General features: G+C 41.3%; 1 long non-coding RNA gene across 1 annotated transcript; it reads right to left on the minus strand.

Annotated features, from left to right (window-relative positions):
• Nucleotides 1–6,987: 6,987 nt before the first annotated feature.
• LOC117557017 lies at nt 6,988–17,283 on the minus strand. Its single transcript, XR_004570647.1, has 3 exons — nt 17,065–17,283; nt 16,167–16,216; nt 6,988–8,743 (listed from the first exon to the last, which is right to left on the minus strand). It is a non-coding gene; the product is annotated as an uncharacterized LOC117557017 (long non-coding RNA).
• Nucleotides 17,284–22,260: the final 4,977 nt, after the last annotated feature.

Raw genomic sequence — 22,260 nt, forward strand, 5'->3', positions numbered from 1 at the left:
GCATGTTGTCCAGCTGATCCGGGATGATGGTGGCGGTTGTGAAGTAATCCAATTGTGTGTCCGGTGAAAACGATCCTTAATCCAATGCGATATGTTTCTTATTGTCCAGTTTCACTCATAGAGTACGATTCTCCTTAATGTAATGGCAGTTTAAATGTTCCAGTGTCCTATATATTGTTGCCATTACTTCACAGGAGGGTTTAGAGTGATCCTGACGCAGACACAAACATATGAAGTTCCGGTCTTTTGCTGCAGTTTTAGAATGATGTTTATTGCTTTACATACCAAGGTTTAAGTACACTGTGACAATAGTTGTAGTATGAGCATCTGCTGGGGCTGGGCTGGCCGTCTGGTAGAATCGGTATGCTCTTCCTCCCGTGTCCTCTTCCTCTCCTGTCACCTATGACCCCTTTTATACACCCCGCCAAAAATAATAGTGTTCAAAATAGTGTTTCAAAAATAATATTGCACTATACATATAAATAAGGTAAACTAAGACACCAACATACAGTAAAATGGCTCCTACAAAGAGTGTGGGAAAACGTTTTCTTAAAGTATTCACCTTAAAGTCCATGAGCGAGTTTCACTGTTCACATGCTTTATGTATCTGGAACATATTTACAATGTGTTTCAGTTTGATTCTATTCTCTTGTTGAAATTATCAGACTACCAAAAATAAAATGGCCTTAGAAAACAGACTCGTAACCCTGCATATTTGTTGTGTTTTTGCAGCATATTATAAACATGTCATTCCCTTATCTTCAAATACCCCAGGTTGTGTAGTGATGTATTTGAGGTGTACTGTCCACATCGCAGACCTGAAGTCGTGCAGTCAATGTATGCAAAGTGTACAGGACCTTGGTCTCTGAGACTCAAAACAAGCCTTTCTCGCCTACCTGTCCACTTTGCATACCTGAGATCCTGCAGTCATTTCTCAAAGATGGTGTGGCATATAGGGAGGTGCAATCTCCTGATGGTATAGACTTTATTATAGTGGACATCTGCAACCCTAGAAAACAAGATAATATTAGGATAATCAATTTATACAATAGTGATGGCAAAAATGAAGCTTTGAATGAAGCATCGAACCACTTGGACAATTGTGTCGGAATAGGTTCATTTCTCGAAGCTTCAGTTACAGCGACCTCTCCTGGCAAAGTTGCAAGGCTGCAGTGGGTTTATCGTATCTTTGCCTTGAAACATATTCGATGCACACACACACTAAGACTGAATATCATGTTCTATTTGCAATTAAAGATTGATAATTGTGTGTATTGGGTTATTGAGAAGAGACTAGAGAGTGCTGGAAAAAATGTTGGGGGGAGAGGGCCTTTTATCAGTTATTAAAGTATTAAAGTTGAAAAGCAATGATTAAAAGTACATCTTTGGCTTTGAACCAGCTGCGCGGACGACATCGCCGCATTCGGGCCGCCGGCTCGACCCACTGGGCTATCTATTCCTTAAAATATTGAACTGTTTTTATATTACTGATAATTGTCTTTTTGTTCAGAACTTCTCCACATTTCGTAGTGTTTCCCGAGCCAGAACGACCTATCTTTCTTCCTGGCTTGCTATAATGATACTACAATTGAAATGCAATACCAACAGCAACAACGCAAACTACGACAACAACCCACACATTACGCATTGTTTAGAGCGGTCATAAAGTGTTGAATCAATCTTATCTTTCTTTCTTACAGTGCAGACGCTTTTTCTGCTTGCTCCTGCCTCTGCTTACTTTTTATGCTGATTTTCCTATTCTTATTCTCATGAAAACTTCGAGCAGCGGCTCCTGGACATTAATTTATCACTGGGACAGTTCATCTTCGTAAATAGACGGAGGGTTTCAGCCATATTTCAAACATTTTTACGACGACCTCAGTCTTACAGTAGCATGGCCTAGCAACAGCTAAAGCCTGGTAGCCTACTGCATGCTATTTAGCTTAAGCTAGTTGGTAGGAAAATGCCTCCGTTCTCTACAGATGACTTCCACAAACTTATACAGAAGATAGCTGTGTTGGAAATTAAAATTGCAATGGTTGGAAGTTAACGTGGAAAGTGAATGGACTATGTCATGGGAATGACACCACTTTACCAGTGTTGCAAAATAATGGAGAAGGGTATGCTAACTCACAGCTAGTTAGCAGCTACAAGGATTCCAAGGAACAGGAGGGCTGTGTACCGGGTAATAAATCTACAAGTGGTAGTCCTCCCTGGAACTCTCTGGGTGCAAAGCCTAAGAGTAAATCATGTCCATGGGATTTGGGAGGACGAACAACAGGCAGAGCCCAGCGCTCTGAAATCTGTGATGTGACCAGCTGGCCTGCATTGTTATCACCCAGGAAGAGCGCCTCTTCAACCCCTATTCATACTAGGAAACAGCAGTGGACAGCTGCGAAAGGGAGAATACAAACAATCCTCCTAAACCACCAAGTGTGCCAATCCAGAACAGATACGCTCCGCTGACCGAGAACCGGAGATCTGATGTCCTGGATAACCTGTCCTCTTCACACAGCAGGGTAAGGACCAATAGCTACTCCAAAAGTAAAAGGCTAGAGGGAAAGCTAACGACTGGGCCTGAAACTCTGATTGTGGGTGACTCTGCTGTAAGAGATTGTAAAAGGTCTGTGTAATAAGAACAACACCAAAGTACTCTGTTTTCCCAAGGATGTGGTTCTCTGACTTGGCTGAGAAGATCCTGCATATTGGGGCTGAACATCCGACTGTGAAGAATGTGTACTGCACATTGGAACAAATGATGTTATGAAACAACAGTCAGAAGTGCTAAAGAAGACTTTAAATGTTTGTTGGAAACTGCCAGCTCTCTAAATGCAGAGGGTGTTCATCAGTGGCCCTCTACCGCCAGGTCAGAAGAGGAGTGGAGGAGATTCAGCAGATTGTTTGCACTGAATACCTGGCTTTCAACTGCCTGTACTGACCATTCTGTCCATTTTATTGACAATTTTAACTTTTTCTGGGCAAATGGAGTTTGCCTGAACAAGTCAGGAGTGAAATTGTTTATCTCTAACATATTCAACTGCCTGCGTTATCAATCTGTTCCCTCTGCCAAGGACAAGCGGCAAGGGGAATTAAAACAGGAGAAAGACACAACACATCGCGCAGAAACCCTGAAGAAGTATCACTTGCACCCGCCCTGAGGAATGTTCTGATTATGGGAGACACATGGAGGAGTCTCCACTGCCCGTCACCCCCCCCCCCCCCCTGTCAACGCCTTTGAGGATACTCCGTTCACCCTTTCACCCTCGCCCCCACCCTCCTGGGGATCGTTGAACACATGAAGGAGATACAGAGGGTTGGCACCAGATTCCTTCCTGGAGTTCAAAGACCAAACTAAGGCGATACGCAGGGCTGGCACCATGTCCTTAACCCCCGCTCCTCAACGACGCCACCAAAATCACTGCAGAGACGCGCATCTCCCCCCGTCTTCATCACCGTGCCTACGTCGGCCGCCTCCCCTCCCTTCGAGAGGGCATCTGCAGTCTCCGAAGCCTGATAAGGATGTGTGTGTACTAAACGCTGCAAACTGATATTTGCTGGGTCCAGGCTCAAGGGCGTATGGCACTCTCAACTATTTCCAGGACATGCCAGGGCCCTGCCTGCCTATAGCTTTGCCGATATCTGTGTTGATAGGGTATAGATTAAGAGCGGTGAATCATCTTAGATACAGGAAGCGCTCAAAACGTTTGTGTGAGTTTATCTAATTTAGCAGTGATTCCATGTCTGCCACAGCTTGTTACAAAAAACATGACTGATAGTGTGTTTTAACAAACTTAAACTAGCTTTATTAAATGTCAGGTCTTTGGCAGGAAAAACATTTTTAATCAATGATTTTATCACTGAGCACAATCTCGATTTTATGTTTTTTAACAGAAACTTGGATTGAACAAAATAACAGTGCAGCTGTTCTTATCGAATCAACCCCTCCCAACTTTAGTTTTATGAGTCAGGAAATAATGCATAAGAAAGGGGGGTGGAGTTGCTATTCTGTTCAATGATTCCCTTCAATGCAGGAAGGTATCGTATGGAAAACTTTGATTATTTTGAATATGTGGCCCTTCAGCTGAAATGCTCCACTCGAGCTCTGTTCCTAAATATCTATAGGCCACCCAAATACTGTGCAAGCTTTTTTGATGACTTTACTGAACTACTGTCTATAGTGTGTATTGACTTTGACCGTCTAGTCATTATTGGTGATTTTAACATCCATGTTGACAACCCCCAGAACAGCGGGGCTAAATAACTGTTTTGTGTTCTTGATAGCTATGGACTGACTCAGCATGTGACGGAGCCACCGCACAATAAGGGGCACACTCTGGACTTAATGATCTCAAAGGGTCTGAATATCTTCTAAGGTTGTGGTGACTGATGTTGCACTCTCTGACCATTCCTGTGATTTCTTTGAGAGCTCTATTTCTGTTCACAAAATGTTCAAAAAGAGGTAACCACAAAGCGATGTTTAACTGACAATACTAGGGAAATGCTTACTCAGAATTTCTCTTCCACACTTGCCCCTGCTAACATCTCAGTAAATAAGCTAGTAGATCATTTTAATTCAAAAATTTAAAATGTTATGGATGCCATTGCTCCAACTAAGGTAAAGGAAGTGACTGGCAAGAAAATATCTCCATGGAGAAAGGCCATGAGCGTGAAAACAGAAAAAAAGAGAATGTCGAAAAGATGAACGCAGGTGGCGAAAAACAAATCTCCAGGTTCACTTTGAAATCTATAAAGAGAGACTCAGCCTTTATAATTTGGAATTGAAAAACGCACGACAATCGTTCTTCTCTGACATCATTACCAAAATCAAAAACAACGCACGTGCCTTGTTTGCTACCGTTGACAGACTAACTAACCCCCCAGTGTCAGTAGCCTCTGAATTTATATCCACCAGGGCGTGAAATGATTTTGCCTCCTTCTTCTTCTTCACTGACAAAATTCAGAAAATCAGACAAGCAGTCAGGGCCTCTGCATCAGGTACAGCAGATGTTTTTGTCCTCTGTGTCTACCTAACATCAATTCAAACACCATGACACAATTCCATCAGATTAATGATAAAAAACCTAGAGGACATTATACAACTTCTGAAATCCTCCTCCTGCTGCCTTGATATTATTCCAACAGGATTTTTTTAAGATGTTTTTCCTTGCATGACCTCAGATCTACTTCATATAGTAAACAAATCTCTTCACTCAGGTATTTTTCCACAGGCCCTGAAAACTGCAGTCATTAAACCGCTCTTAAAAAAGAATAATCTAGACGCTTCAGTAATGAACAATTACAGGCCCATGTCAAACCTCCCATCTCTAGGTAAAATCATTGAAAAAGTAGTTTTTCAACAGTTCAGTAATTTCTTGCATTTAAATAACTGTTTTGATGTGTTCCAGTCAGGCTTTCGTCCAAACCACAGCACTGAGACTGCTCTTGTAAAGGTCTTCAATGACATCAACTTAAACACAGACAGTGGCAGAACTTCAGTGTTAGTATTATTAGATCTCAGTGCTGCGTTTGACACTGTTGACCACAGCATATTACTAGACCGACTGGAAAAACTGGGTTGGACTTTCGGAAACAGTTCTAAATTGGTTTGAATCCTATTAAAGGACAGAAACAACTTTGTTTCTATAGGTAAATACACATCTGAGTTGACAAATATGACATTTGGGGTTCCTCAAGGCTCCATCTTGGGGCCTCTTCTTTTTAACATCTACATGCTACCGCTGGCTCAGATAATGAAAAACAACAAAATAAGTTACCATAGCTATGCAGACGACACACACATTTACGTAACAATTTCACCAGGAGACTATGCTCCAATTCAAACACTGAGTAAGTGCATTGAACACATCAATGACTGGATGTGTCAGACCTTTCTCCAATTAAACAAAGACAAAACTGAGGTAATGGTCTTTGGAGCCAAGGCAGAACGTATAAAAGTTAGCTCTGAGCTTCAGTCTGCAATGTTCAAAACAACAGATAAAGCCAGAAATCTAGGTGTAGTCATGGACTCTGACCTGAGTTTCAACATTCACATTAAAACAGTTACTAAATCAGCCTACTATCACCTAAAGAATATATCTAGGATTAAAAGACTAATGTCACAGCAGGATTTGGAAAAACTTGTCCATGCTTTTATCTTCAGTAGACTGGACTACTGCAATGGTGTCTTCACAGGTCTCACTAAAAATATATATTAGAAAGCTGCAGCTGATTCAGAACGCCGCTGCTCGAGTCCTCACTAACACTAAGAAAGTGGATCACATCACTCCTGTTCTGAAGTCTTTACACTGGCTTCCTGTGTGTCAAAGAATAGATTTCTAAATACTGCTGCTGGTTTATAAAGCACTGAATGGTTTAGGCCCAAAATACATTTCTGACCTCCTGCTAAATGATGAACCATCCAGATCTCTCAGGTCTTCAGGGACTGGTCAGCTTTCTGTCCCCAGAGTCAGAACTAAACATGGAGAAGCAGCGTTCAGTTATTATGCTCCAAATATCTGGAACAAACTCCCAGAAACCTGCAGGTCCGCTGCAACTCGGACTACTTTTAAATCCAGGCTGAAGACTTTTCTTGTTGTCGCTGCTTTTAATTGAACTATTCATATCTTAGACTGCACTGTAACTTTTATCACTGTAACTTTTAACTTAGCTTTCAGCATCAGTCGTTTTGCAGTTTTCACAGCAGACTCGGCCTTCCCGTTGCTCTGTTGGTATCCAGGAGACAACGTTTTGTGCTCGAACTCCCACAGCCGACTGAAACGCTGGAACTCTTGGGACGAATACTGGGGCCCATTGTCCGAAAAAAGAATAAGCGGAATCCCCTGACGGCAAAGTGAGCTTTCAGCTTCCTAATTACAGTACTTGACTTTGTATCAGGTAGGTAGTCAACTTCCCAAAAGTTGTAATAGTAGTCCACTGTAATGAGGTAGTTCTTATCGTTAAAGGTAAACAAATCTGTACCAACCCTGGCCCATGGTCTGCCTGGTACCTCATGTGGATGTCGTGTCTCTTTTTGTTGTTTCGTGTCAACTGATCTGCAAATGTCACATTTCACTACGAACGTTTTTATCTGTTCATTCATTCCCGGCCAGTAGACACATACTCTCTCACGCCTGAGGCATGCCTCCACACCCAGGTGAGAGGAGTGGATCCGGCGGGTGATGTCCCTTTGTAGTGAATATGGGATGACAGCTCTCTCCCCTCTGAAGATGATGTCATCCTGTATACTCAGTTCCTCCTGGAATGAGTAGTAGTGCATAATATCTATCGGTGTGTCTTTCTTATGTTTAGGCCATCCCTTCTGAATGGTGTTGCTAAGTGTCTGTAGTGTTTTGTCTCCTTGTGTAGCAGAGCGGATTGTGCTCAGTCTCTCTTCAGAGATAGGCAAGTAGGCCCACAATATTGACCGTCTCAATCTCAACCTCCACTGTTCCTGCAGATGAGCTCTCTGGTAAGTATGCTCTACTCAATGTATCTGCAAGTAACATGTCACGACCTGGGACATAAATCACATCAAAATCATATCTCTGAAGTCTGAGCAACATACGTTGGAGTCTCTTTGGTGCACTTAACAGTGGCTTCTTGACAATGTTCTTATGGTCACTCTGTACTGTCACTTTCCGGCCATACGTGTATTGATGGAACTTTTCCATGCCATAGACAATAGCTAAACATTCTTTTTCTATTTGGGCATAGTTGTGCTCCCGAATGCTACAGGTTTCCCTTTTTGAGTCAGTGCTGCTCCCAGCCGCGTTTTTGAAGCATCACACTGCAATGTCAGTTCCTCTTGTGGGTCGTAGTACTTCAGTACTGGTGTTTTGGCCATATTGTCCTTGAGCCTGCTGAATGCTTCTTCGTGTATTTCTGTCCATTCCCACATATTTTCCTTGTGTGTGAGCTGTCTCACAATCTCACAGTCATCTGACAGGTGTTTGTAGAATTTAGAGAGATAATTTACCATGCCCATCAGTCTCTGTCCACCCTTCACGTCAGTTGGTCTTGGCATGTCTCTCACTGCCCTGATCTTCTCGGGGTCAATTTTCAGTCCATCTGCTGTCAGGCAGGTGTCCAATATATGGCACCTCCTGCTGCCTCAACCTGAATTTCTCTGCATTCAGTTTGATATTCTTTTCTCTGCATCTGCTTAGAAACTGTCTCAATTTATCATCATGGTCTTTGAAGGCCATTTCTTGTGTGTCACCTTCTCCTGTGATCAATACGTCATCAGCTATGATGTAGATGCCTGGCAGACCCTCCAGTGCTTGATTCAGTATCCGCTGGAAAATCTCAGGTGCTTGGCTGATTCCCATCGGCATCTTGAGCCACCTAAATCTGCCAAACGGTGTAGCAAATGTTGTTAGATAGCTTGACTCCTCCTCCAATTTCACATGCCATCACAGACTGTGAACACCTTTGCTCTCGACAGGTCTGGAAGGATGTCATCAATGGTAGGAAGTGGGAAATGGCTCCGCTTTAGAGCCTTGTTCAGTGGTCTTGGATCAATACATATTCTTGGCTTGCCATTAGGTTTTCTGCACTGTGACAAGACTACTTATCCAGTCTGTGCTTTTCTCCACAGGTGTGATGATCTCTCTCCTTTGTAGATCCTGCAGCTCTAACTTGAGAGGAGTCATCATGGCAACCGGGACTCGTCGTTTGGGGAGTTTCACCGGCTCCACCCTCTCGTCGATCTCGATCTTGTACTCTCCTTCCAGGCAGCCGTCACCTGTGAACACATCACTGTACTCCTTCTGTATTGTTGCATGTGTAGACAATAAATAAAAATAAAATACCCAATATTAGCGGTGTGTGTGTCCTGCCCAAGGACAAGTTAAGGTAAAACCTAATAGAGGGTGTCATACATAATAACCTAATAAAAGTAAATGTAACAACTACTACAGTGCAACAAAACAGGAATATTAAATGTGGTCTTCTTAAACATAAGATCTCTAGCATCTAAAGCAATATTGGTAAATGATTCAATATCAGATTATAATATTGATATATGCTGTCTCACTGAAACTTGGTTGAGACATGAAGAATATGTCAGCATAAATGAGGCCACTCCACCCAGCCATATCAATACTCATATTGCCCGAGGCACGGGCCGAGGAGGTGGAGATGCAGCAATCTTTGACTCAAGTTTACTTATCAATACTAAACCAAAATTAAATTATACCTCCTTTGAAAGTCTCGTTTTTAGTCTTACGCATCCGACCTGGAAAACTTTGCCAGCCAATCTTATTTGTTACAGTGTACCGTGCACCAGTCCTTATTCAGAATTCTTATCTGAATTTCTCTGAGTTTTTATCAACTTTGTTCTTAAAACAGATAAGTAATTATCGTAGTGACTTTAATATTCATGTTGACGATGATAAAAAGCCTTACTGTTTGCATTTAACTCTATAGTAGATTCTGTTGGTTTTTGTCCAGAGTGTAATAAACCAACCCACTGCTAATAATCACACTCTCGACCTTGTTCTGACTTATGGTATTGAAATTGAGCAACTATTAGTCGAACCGCATAATCCTGCTTTATCCGACCATTTCTTAGTAACTTTTGAAGTACTGTTACGAGACTACAAAGCATTAGTCAAAAGCTCCTGCAGCAGAAACCTATCTGTTAGTGCTATAGCCAAATTTAAGGAAGAGATTCCAACAATACTTAACTCGATAGCATGTCTGCATGTAAGGGAGGAAACTTATACAAAATGTACACCACCCCAAATTGATCATGTTGTTGATAGTGCTACAGATGCGCTGCGAATAAAATTAGACTCTGTTGCTCCTTTGAAAAAGAAGAAAATAAAACAACATAGATTAGCTCCATGGCATAATGCCGAAACCCGCAAAATAAAGCAAAAGTTGAGACAACTTGAAAGGATATGGCGTTCCACTAAACTTGAATAATCTCGTTTAATTTGGCATATTACTCTCAATGAATATAAGAAAGCACTGCGTAAAGCGAGAGCAGCCTACTACTCTTCATTAATAGATGAGAATAAGAATAATGCAATTTCTTTTCAGCACTGTAGCCAGGCTGACAGAGAGCCACAGCTTGATTGAGCCTTCTATTCCCATAGCACTCAGTAGTAATGATTTTATGTGCTTTTTTAACGATAAAATTGTTACTCTTAGAAACAAAATTAATGACCTCTTACCTTTGACCAGTATAGTGTTATCAACAGCTCCCGGAAACGTAAGTTCTAATATTACACTAGATAGTAAACTAGAATGCTTTTCAGCCATAAACCTTGAACAATTAAATTCAATGATTATCTCTTCTAAACCATCAACGTGTATGTTAGACCCAATTCCAACTAAGCTGTTGAAGGAAGTTTTTCCATTAATTAGCACTTATTTATTAAATATTATGAATATGTCTTTATTATCAGGCTATGTTCCACAATCATTCAAAGTAGCAGTGATAAAACCGCTTCTTAAAAAAGCACAACCTCGATCCAGAGGTTTTAGCCAATTATAGACCTATTTCCAATCTTCTGTTCCTCTCAAAAATTCTTTAGAAAGCGGTCGCAAAACAGTTGTGTGATTACTTAAAAACAATGATTTATTTGAAGATTTTCAGTCTGGCTTTAGAACACATCATAGCACAGAGACAGCTCTGGTTAAAGTCACAAATGACATTCTAATAGCCTCTGACAAGGGACGTGTCTCTATTCTTGTTTTGCTCGATCTCAGTGCTGCATTTGATACTATCGACCATGATATCTTATTGCAAAGACTAGAGCACTTAGTTGGCATACAGGGAACTGCTTTAGACTGGTTTAGGTCCTATCTATCTGAACGCTCTCAGTTTGTACGTGTCAATGATGAATCTTCCACGCAAACCAAAGTTAGCCATGGAGTGCCACAGGGCTCAGTGCTCGGACCTATTTGTTCACATTATATATGCTTCCGTTAGGCAATATTATAAGGAATCATTCTGTAAACTTTCATTGTTATGCGGATGATACTCAACTATATTTATCAATCAAGCCTGATGAAATTAATCATCTAAATAAAATTGAAGACTGCCTTAAGGACTTAAAAAAGTGGATGACCTTAAACCTCTTGATGTTAAACACGACCAAAACTGAAGTTATTGTACTTGGCACGAAGAATCTACGAAACAAATTATCTAAGGATATACTAACTATGGATGGCATTAATTTGGCCTCCAGTGAGACTGTAAGGAATCTTGGTGTTATATTTGATCAGGATTTATCCTTTAACGCCCACATAAAATCAATTTCAAGGACCGCCTACTTCCATCTACGTAACATTGCAAAAATCAGGCATATCTTGCCTCAAAACGATGCAGAGAAACTAGTCCATGCATTTGTTACTTCAAGGCTGGATTATTGTAACTCTTTATTATCAGGGTGTACCAATAAGTCAGTCAAGTCGCTTCAGCTGATTCAAAATGCTGCGGCTCGTGTATTAACCAGAGTTAGGAAAAGGGACCACATTACTCCTGTTCTGGCTGCCTTACACTGGCTCCCTATAGAACACAGGATATAATTTAAAATTCTTCTTCTCGCCTACAAAGCCCTTAATGGGCAGGCGTCATCTTACCTTAAAGAACTCATTATACCCTACTGTCCTACTAGGGCATTGCGTTCCAAGAATGCAGGGTTGTTGGTTGTTCCTAGAGTCTCTAAAAGTACAATGGGAGCCAGAGCCTTTTCTTATCAAGCTCCACATTTGTGGAATCAGCTTCCAGTTTGTGTTCGGGCGGCAGACACCCTATCTGTTTTTAAGAGTGCGCTTAAGACCTTCCTTTTTGATAAAGCTTATAGTTAGGGCTGATTAGATTCAGCCCCTAGTTTTGCTGATATAGGCTTAGTTTGTCGGGGGACATCTTACTTCTTCCTTCTCTCTGTCTATACCTGTGTACTCTCATGTTCCGATTAACCCAGCTTCCCCAAATGTCTTTCTTTTTGGTGTCTATATACGCCGGGATCCGGAGTCATGGATGATCCTGCGCTCCTCTGTCCTGCATCGTGAGCCCTGGATCTTGAGTCGTGGCTGTGGTCCTGGATCATAGGTCCTGGATGGATATCCTCGTGGATTCATCTTCCTATTATACACACATGCATTTCCAAACATTTGGACTACCTATGTTGCAAATGTATTATCTTTTCAATTTACACACGGCATCTATTGCACGTCTGTCCGTCCTGGGAGAGGGATCCCTCCTCTGTTGCTCTCCCTGAGGTTTCTCCCATTTTTCCCTTTAAACTGTTGGTTTTCTTCGGAAGTTTTTCCTTGTACGATGTGAGGGTGTCGTATTGTCAAACTGATATTTTGTACAAACTGTAAAGTCCATTGAGACAAATGTAACATTTGTGATATTGGGCTATATAAATAAACATTGATTGATTGATGTCTGGTCCATGTTTAAGCAGATGAGTGGGAAAAGGAAATCCATTAAAATGCCAGCTTTGGTTGATGGGGAGAGGCTGGCAGTGACAGATAAAGAGAAGGCAGGTATGTTAGGAAGGACACTTGCAGCAGTACATAGTGGGGAGCATCTCAGTGATATCCATAGGCAGTAAAAACAGCAGTTACTAGCAGAGAATGAAAACGTGAAGGAGAAGAGACAGGATAATAGGTCAGCTCTGGATGTGGAATTAGTAAGAGTGAGTAATGACGTGGGAAAACATTGAAAATGAAAGAGATAATGGCAATAGTGTACTTTGATATTGAAAAGGCGTATGACTCTGTGTGGAGGGAGGGGTTACTGATCACATTGAGGAGAATGGGTATTGGAGGGAGAATGTTCAATTGGGTAAGGGCCTTTTGAACAGACAGGACATTTAGAGGAAAGGTTGGAGCAGATATTTCCAATTATTTAGAAATAGAAAATGGTATTCCCCAAGGGAGTGCAGTCAGTCCAATATTATTTAACATCATGATTAATGACATGTTGACATGCTTAGACACATGCATCCAATGGGCTCTACACGCAGATGATGGGGCTATGTGGATGAGGGGAAGACATGCCCCATACGTAATGGAGAAGCTAGAGCATTAAAAAAGTGGAGAGGTGGTCATATAACTGGGGATTCAAAATGTCAGAAAGCAAGTCATGCTACATGGTATTTACAAACAAACGCAAGATTGATGGCCAACAGCTAACACTATATGATCGTCCAATGACAAAGGTGAATGAGTTCAAATACCTAGGACTGTGGTGTATGCAAATACACATGGAACATGCATATTAATCAAGTGGAAACAAAATGCTAAAATGTATTAAATGTATTGCGAGCTGTAGCTGGATGCAACTGGGGCGCAGACAAACAAGCATTAATAGACATTTACAGATCAATGATGAGGTCCACAACAGACTATGGTTGTATAGCGTATGGAGCAGCAGCAAAAACATCACTTACAAATGGATAGACTACAATATAAAGCATTGAGGTGTGTATTGGAGCGATAAGTCAACTATTTGCTTATCGCGACAGGCCTATGCACACAATGAAACAGTGGAAACAAACATGTGTTTGACTTTCATTAGTGAATGAAACTGTGTGCCCTTTATAGTCTGTGTATATATTGTGTATTTGTATATATTGTATATCCTATATATATGCTAAGGTCCCGCTACTGACACGATAGCAGTCATTTAGTGCGCATGTGTGTAATTAAATATCAAAATCTCACTCCAGCCAGGTACCCACATTTGGCAACCCTGGTTAGCTTCAGAGCTAGCAGTCTGTATTTGTAAACAAAGACAGGACGAGCTGGAAATGAAACAAACAATACTTAGAAACTGGTTAAAAAATGTTTCTGATGGAAGGAAACGACCTCTTCTCTCTTTGAATGTGGTTTATACTTTCAGATAACAGCACAGTTAAAGCCTTACAATGAACCGTTTCGCTTAGCTACATATCAGAGATATCGTTCTTGTAATACTCTTTGTTTGTCTGGATTATATCTCACATTTGCATTAACAGTAATATATGTATAAATGCTACTAAATGAATGCAACATATATGATACTCTACATCAGTGGCGGTTCTAGAACATTTTACATGGGGGGGCAAAGGGGAGGCAAGAGGTCATGCCAGGGTGGCATAGGAGGGCGGACAGTACGTGGTATTTTATACTGTATATAACCTATTTATTGTTAATTCATGCCCTAACACAAGTGTTCTTAATGCACAAGAGAAACAAGGTGTTCAGACAAACAATCAGGTGCCCTTTAAGTCCCCCAAGCTTACCTCAACCATTTTAAATGAAAGGAAACTACAAAATGTATTTTAAAGCATGAATTAATGGAACAGGTTGTTTTGCATTACAATGTAAAATTAATATATATTTTGTTTTAAAAAAAATTGGTTGTCTTAGACAGACATATTTGCATGTCCTCACTAAGCATTATTACATATTAATTTAATATTAAACAAATCAAAATGGCCAATTATCCCAAAATGTTGCTGCTAATATAATCATATGCTTGTCAACTTTAACTGATCAAAAATAAATTCTGAAAAAATACTTGAATTATCTATGAAATTGCAATATTGTCCCTCAGTTTGTTTCAACCCCGTCACCCCATAAAATGTACCCTCCTATTAAAATAATGGATCAGTCCGTGATCTGCATTGAGGGAATTACATCACAAAAGTGTCAGTTTCTTCTCTTACCTATATTTCAGTTTTTGTATTTTCAGATTAAGATTGACAAACTCAACATTTCAACTATATTGTATGAATTAATAATAGTAAATAATTAATAGTTTTGCAAAATATTACAATTTTGTAATGTCCTTGACTTCCATGTGGTGCCATATCTTAGCTAAACAAGGTCTCATGCCTACTTTTTGTCAAAAACTTCAACCCTGTTAGATTTTTTCAAGGAAATTCCTAGTAATTATATATATTTTGTGCCTGAGGTGGGAAAATGTAAGTAGTCCACTACCAGATGTTATGACCAGACATTTTGGTTTCATTTTTCAAAGATATAAAGACCCAAAAGGCACCCGATGCAGAGAATACTCAGAATTCTGCATACTGTAAGTACTTAATTATAATTAAGTACACAAATGACATCACCCATCTCTTCAGAGAGCTACAGGTGAGCTGTGCAGCAACACATTTCAATCAATATTTGTCAATACTAAGAGCTGCTAGATTGAGCTGATGTAATGGAATATGTAAGGAGAATAAGAACATACCATGTGGTCCAGCTGGAGTCTCATCTGCCTCCTGATCCCTGCCTCTGGCCCTCTTTCTGATACTTCATCTTTATTCCTCACATATATTTATTCTTCTTCACTAATGTCTTCATCTCCTCCTCTTCCTCCTGCTCTGACCCTCCTGGTCTCTTCATCTCCTCCTCTTCCTCCTGCTCTGCCCCTCCTGGTCTCTTCATCTCTCTTTTCCTTTTCCTCTTTCTGTTCGTCCTGATCACTTCTCATATGTCTTTTTGTTGTTGTTGAATCACTCCTATACTCTGGGCTGCAAGAGTCTACTTGTGAAAAGCACTGGTACAAATGCTTGTATAACTTTACACATTAGGGCCATGTAGCCTAGCTAATATGTAGCATATCATATAACATCAGAAAGTATTGATCCAAACACAGGCACCTGTGAATCCTTCTGTGTGCATGTGTGTATTATGAGACTGTTCTGAGCCCATAGAGAGGAGACGAGCGTATCCACGAAGCACACAAAATGGTGACGTCAGAGTTCCTGTTAGCCGGCAAATCTAAATCTCTTCGGTCAAAATAATTTCCCTTTAGCGCAATACCGCTTCAGTTGCGCCACTTATGTGACAGACAAGAAGAGTATGTGACAGACAAGAATAGTCAATTCTAATGTCTAACACTTAATGTGGAGTAGATCTGACCTCTCAAACTACCGTAACTAGTTATAGATATGTTTAGTTTTACTGTCGGGTCACTCATTACTGGATCCGCGAGCTGCATGATACTGGCATAATAGATTGCCCGATCGGGCAACCAGCATTGACCGAGCTAAATACTAGATGGCCCCGGGAAGTCCTTAATGTCGAGCCCTGCGTTACCCCCCTAATAGATGGCGTTCCGAGCTGAATAAGGGCGTCAAATGAAGGCAAGACGCCCGCCTGGCGGAAACGCTGAATTATAAATATATTGTGATGAAGTGCACACTGACCTGAGCTCCAGGGGTCTCTTTCTTCTCCTCCATGCTGCTCATCAGCTGTCCTGATGAAGACCACAGAGATGCTTCATTATTAATTAATACAAATATTTAGATATAATTCATCATAAACTGTCAGCAGTGAAGAGGAGGAATTCAAAGAGTTTATTCAATGATATGTTCTATTCTAGATGCTTATATGTAGTGTTTTATCACACCACGTGCAGTGCCTTGTCTTATCTATGCTGCTGTGACGTGAACATGTTCCAAATTGATCCATTTAGTCAATTGATGCTAAGCAGAGAGAAATGATAGAAAGGTCAGATAGTTATTAACGTTACATGCAAATTACTTTAACCATTACAAGTTGGTTTTCTGTGTAAATTATTATTAATATAATACAAATATTTATATATAATTCATCATAATCTGTGTAGCAACTTACATTCTAACTTACAGCTCACAGTTTGTTCACTTACCAAAACCATATCTATGGTAAAGAGCACCAACACAACAACTGAAACCGTCTTAAAGACAACTGGTGTAATAAATAACTAACATAAAGTCAGCTGAGCATTACAAATCAACTGTTACTCCCCCAGAGCCGAACTGGAATAATAACTGTAGCTGTTAGCCGATAGCCGTTAGCTGTTAGACGATAGCAGACTTTAGCTGTTATCCGATAGCTTTTAGACTGTAGCTGTTAGACTGTTGCTTTTAGCCTTTATTTAAAGATAGTTTGAGACTATTTTTGGCGCACATTTTAAAGTTTTTGTGTGAGTTTCTTTCTTCCAAGATTACAGCTGTTGTGTTAAATAAGATAACTTCTGATTCGTGATTAACTGTAAGCTAAACTAACAGGTGTAAATAGTATACACTTAATGAAACGTCTGCATGTGTTTAATCCACTCACCTCTTCTTTTGTCCTTCTTCTCCTCTCGGTTTTTGGCCATCTTGTGCTCAGGCTCTGTGCACAAGATGAAGTCTATCAACTTCCGGCGGATGGGTGTGAGGCCGAGTACTTCCGGTTGGAGTACAGAGTAGTAGTGATGGCAGTTTGACCAAGCCCCCAGGAAGTGCGCCAGAGTCTGATGAGAATATTCGTGCTGGTCAAACGGCGGTACTACACTTCCTTTAGGTTGCTGGGCCCGGAACACACTTTTTCCCATTTATCTCATTCACACCAACGCAACTCCAGTTCAAGCTCCGTGCTAGAGCTTTTCAGGTTCAGAACCGGTTCTTCGGTTTCGCGGAAGCTCTTTTCACACCGCTCAAAGTCCGACTGGTGCTGCGTCATTGCGTCATCGTTTGCGTCATGACGTAACCGTTTGCGTGCCTGCTTCATAAAGCCAAACCGCGCGGAAAACCCTCATAGCTGACACCGACAACAACAACAATGGACGATTGTGCATGTCTTCCCCTCATCCACATAGCCCAATCATCTGCGTGTAGAGCCGATTGGATGCATGTGTCTAAGCATGTCAATATGTCATTAATCATGATGTTAAATAATATTGGACTGACTGCACTCCCTTGGGGATCTGCTCCAACCTTTCCTCTAAATGTCCTGTCTGTTCAAAAGGCCCTTACCCAATTGAACATTCTCCCTCCAATACCCAGTCTACTCAATGTGATCAGTAACCCCTCCCTCCACACAGAGTCATACACCTTTTCAATGTCAAAGTACACTATTGCCATTATCTCTTTCATTTTCAATGTTTTTCCCACGTCATTACTCACTCTTACTAATTCCACATCCAGAGCTGACCTATTATCCTGTCTCTTCTCCTTCACGTTTTCATTCTTTGCTAGTAACTGCTGTTTTTGCTGCCTATGGATATCACTGAGATGCTCCCCACTATGTACTGCTGCAAGTGTCCTTCCTAACATACCTGCCTTCTCTTTATCTGTCACTGCCAGCCTCTCCCCATCAACCAAAGCTGGCATTTTAATGGATTTCCTTTTCCGAGCAGCTGCCCTTTTCCTTTGATACTCTATAACATTTTTTGTGTCATATTTCTTTAATTCTCTAAATGCATCGTTTCACTCTTTAGTAGCCCTGCTGCATTCCTCATTCCACCATGGCACCACTTTCTTCCTACCCTTGGTTGTTGCTTTGGGTATACTGTTCTCTGCTGCATTTAGTATATGTTGCGTTATGTGGCTTGTAATGACCTCTATGCTTCCCTCTGATGTTAGCAGGTGTACCGACTCCTCACACCATATCCTACATTTCCCCCAATCAGCTTTAGCAAAGCACCACCTGGTTATTACACCTCCTTCCTGCATATATACATTATTATTCATTTTAGGAAGCACTGGATAATGGTCACTTCCTACAGTGGAGTTATTCAAAACAAACCATTCGCATGTATGAACCAAACAGTTTGTTACGTCCCGACTAGGGGAAGAGGAAAGCAACATACACCAGATTGGAATTGGTAATAATTATAATGGCTTTATTATACCAGGGTGAAACAAAATGGCAGGCAGGCAGCCTGAAACAAACAAAGTGGCCACAAGGGCGCAAGTTTACATAACAACCAAACAAAGGGAGGACTCTAAAAAGGGAGCCTGTTTACATACAAAGAAATAGATAAACTAAATAGTAACTAAAACCCTCACTGTCAATGTTGTGCTAACTAAAGAAAAGCAGGCTGTAAAAAAACACAGCTAAACTAAACAACTACCGTCAATTTAGAGACTCAGATACTCTAAACACATAGTCACATCTAATCATATCACACTACAAAACACAGACCACACAATTTAACCACAGACGCAAGTAGCGAGAGGCGTCTGTTCACTCAACAGAGCCTCCAGAGTGATGATTGTCCCCAGGCTTTGTAGTCGTCTCCAGCAGGTGTGCGCCGGCTGTACGCTGCGATTGGAGTGCGTCAGACCCGGCGTGCTCCAATCACAATCTTCAGGGGGCGGACCAGGAGATGGCAGCCAATCACGACAGGGCAATCGCACAGCTCATTTACATGCAACACACATTAACACAGTTAAGAGGACCAGGAAGGCAGCAGCCGTAACCCAGTTTGACACTAATGTCAGATCCAGGCATGAGACTTTCCCCCTGTGAACATCTACTCTTGTGCCATGTCCATCATTAAGGCATACTAGTGTTCTTTCCTCCAGCATTTCTTCCACTATGTTTCCGTTACTGTCTGTATGGTTGCTGCCCCATAGACTGTTGTGTGCATTGGAATCACCACACCAAACTTCCTTCCTATGTATATATTCTGCTATTTCTTTAAATATATCAGTGGTTAGATTTGGACATGAGTTGTACAAATTGATTTTCCTAATGTTATCTTGTTTTCTAGGGTTGCAGATGTCCACTATAATACAGTCTATACCAGGGGTGGCCAACCAGTCAGAGGTTAAGAGCCACATGTTTTCTATGTTACTGCAAAGAGCCACATCAAACACACAGTCACTGATACCGCTTGTTTCAGTTTTTTGTTTTCTGGAGACAAGATTTCAACCACGTCACTGATGCATTTTTGTGGCATTGGGATATATATTTTTTAAATCCTCTGGAGCAGAGAGGAGCTGTGGATTATTGTTATTGAATAATGCATCAGTGTTTCTTAGGGTCAAAAACACTAAACTCACAACTTAAAATGAAAGTGTTTAGTTTATTTAATAAAAGAGCACATGTTCAATGTGAAAAGTGACAGTAGTTATAGATTATTTGCAATTTGGTGCTATATATATATATTTTTTTTTTAAAAATTATATATATTTTTTTTTAAACACCTTGAATTTCAGGGGGGGCGCGGGGCTCCGTTGGCGGGGCGCAGCGCCCCTCCAAGACAATGGTAGGGGAAACACTGGGTAATGTTTAATCAACGATAGGTTTTCCCCCCTTCAAAGGTGATTGTTTCACTGCATCGCAGGTATTATTGTGATTGGCTCTTGGGCCACATACAAATTATACGCGCTGTCATCCTCTCATACTGACACCACACATACACCACATACATAACACGGGACGAAAGTAACGGAGCGATTTTATCCGAGGCCAAACAACTTTGACCGGCCAAATTACGTCAGAATTATCAGCATTCAATACTTAACAGACCTACTAAATATCAGGTTTAACTGTCAGGAGTAGCTAGTGTTGTCACGATACCAACATTTTGGTTTTGATACCAAGTCAAGAATTGCGATTCCGATTCTTTTTCGATATTTTCTTTAAAAAAGGGAAACGGTCTTAAATGTAATTATGTGCTTTATTTCACACCAGAACCATAACACACACTTTTAAACAATGAGAACAATAAATACAATAAATGACAAGAATTCGTATTAAATCAAATTAATAAATGTCTGACAGACAGGCCTCGTGGTGTCCGTAGGATTGCCCTCACTGTCAGAGATATCGCTCAAATACTTCCAAATTTCGCTTCTGGCGTCTTTCTTGTCAACAAGCCGAAGCGCAGCGGCAGTTGCACTCCCACTTGCAGCCATGCTTCTCGTTTTCTCACATGCTCTGGCAGCTAGCGCGTGCACGAGAGAGGGGAGGCACTTGAGTGTGCTTGAGAGGGGAGGGACTTAGAGCGTGCTTAGAGGGGAGGGACTTAGAGCGTGCTTGAGAGGGGCGGGACTGCAGGCACGGCTGCAGTGCAGGGAGTGGAACAGAGCGCTGAACACACACGGCTCTTATTAAAACGGCGCTTTCTCACCGGAGTACTTTTCCCCGTTATTCTTAAAGTACCGATACTAATGAAACGGAGGAATCGTAACGTTTTTAACGGCGGGGTATCGCGGTACCTTTCAAGTATCGGTACACCGTGCAACACTAGTCAGGAGTCAGTGTCTCTCCCCCAAACTCACACATATAAAATTCGATATGAACTGAAGAGCCGCATGAAACTAGGCAAAGAGCCGCATGCGGCTCGAGAGCCGCGGGTTGGCCACCCCTGGTCTATACCATCAGGAGATTGCACCTCTCTATATGCCACACCATCTTTGAGAAATGACTGCAGGATCTCAGGTCTGCAAAGTGGACAGGTAGGCGAGAAAGGCTTTTTTGAGTCTCAGAGACCAAGGTCCTGTACACTTCGCATACATTGACTGCACGACTTCAGGTCTGCGATGTGGACAGTACACCTCAAATACATCACTACACAACCTGGGGTATTTGAAGATAAGGGAATGACATGTTTATAATATGCTGCAAAACACAACAAATATGCAGGGTTACGAGTCTGTTTCTAAGGCCATTTTATTTTTGGTAGTCTGATCATTTCAACAAGAGAATAGAATCAAACTGAAAACATCGTAAATATGTTCCAGATACATGAAGCAGATTAATGAACAGTGAAACTCGCTCATGGACTTTAAGGTGAATACTTTAAGAAAAGGTTTTCCCACACTCTTTGTAGGAGCCATTTTATGGGTGTTGTTGGTGTCTCAGTTTACCTTATTATATGTATAGTGCAATATTATTTTGAACACTTGGTGGCGGGGTGTATAAAAGGGGTCATAGGTGAGAGGAGAGAGGGACAGGAGGAAGAGCATACCGATTCTACCAGACGGCCAGCCCAGCCCAGCAGATGCTCATACTACAACTATTGACACCGTGTACTTAAACCTTGGTATGTAAAGCAATAAAACATCATTCTAAAACTGCAGCAGCAAAGACCGGAACTTCATATGTTTGTGTCTGCGTCAGGATCACTCTAAACCCTCCTGTGAAGTAATGGCAAAAAGATATAGGACACTGGAACATTTAAACTGCCATTACATTAAGTAGAATCGTACTCTATGAGTGAAACTGGACAATAAGAAACATATCGCATTGGATTAAGGATCGTTTTCACCGGACAAACAATTGGATTACTTCACAACCGACACCATCATCCCGGATCAGCTGGACAACACGCCACAATCAGCTGGAGATTGTCACCACCTGCGCTCATCAAGACGGCGAAAGGAGAGGCCGAGAGCCAAGGCTGGGAAAGCGGCCGGGTATGAGCAGCATTCAAACTGGATCGTATATTGGAATCATAAGCTGCATAGGACAATGGCTTGGATTTAATGCTGCAATAATGTCAGCTGGTTGAAACAGCTGTCGGCAGATGGACAGCCAGAA

This window comes from Gymnodraco acuticeps, unplaced genomic scaffold (genome assembly GCF_902827175.1).
Source record: "Gymnodraco acuticeps unplaced genomic scaffold, fGymAcu1.1, whole genome shotgun sequence".
NCBI lineage: Eukaryota > Metazoa > Chordata > Actinopteri > Perciformes > Bathydraconidae > Gymnodraco > Gymnodraco acuticeps.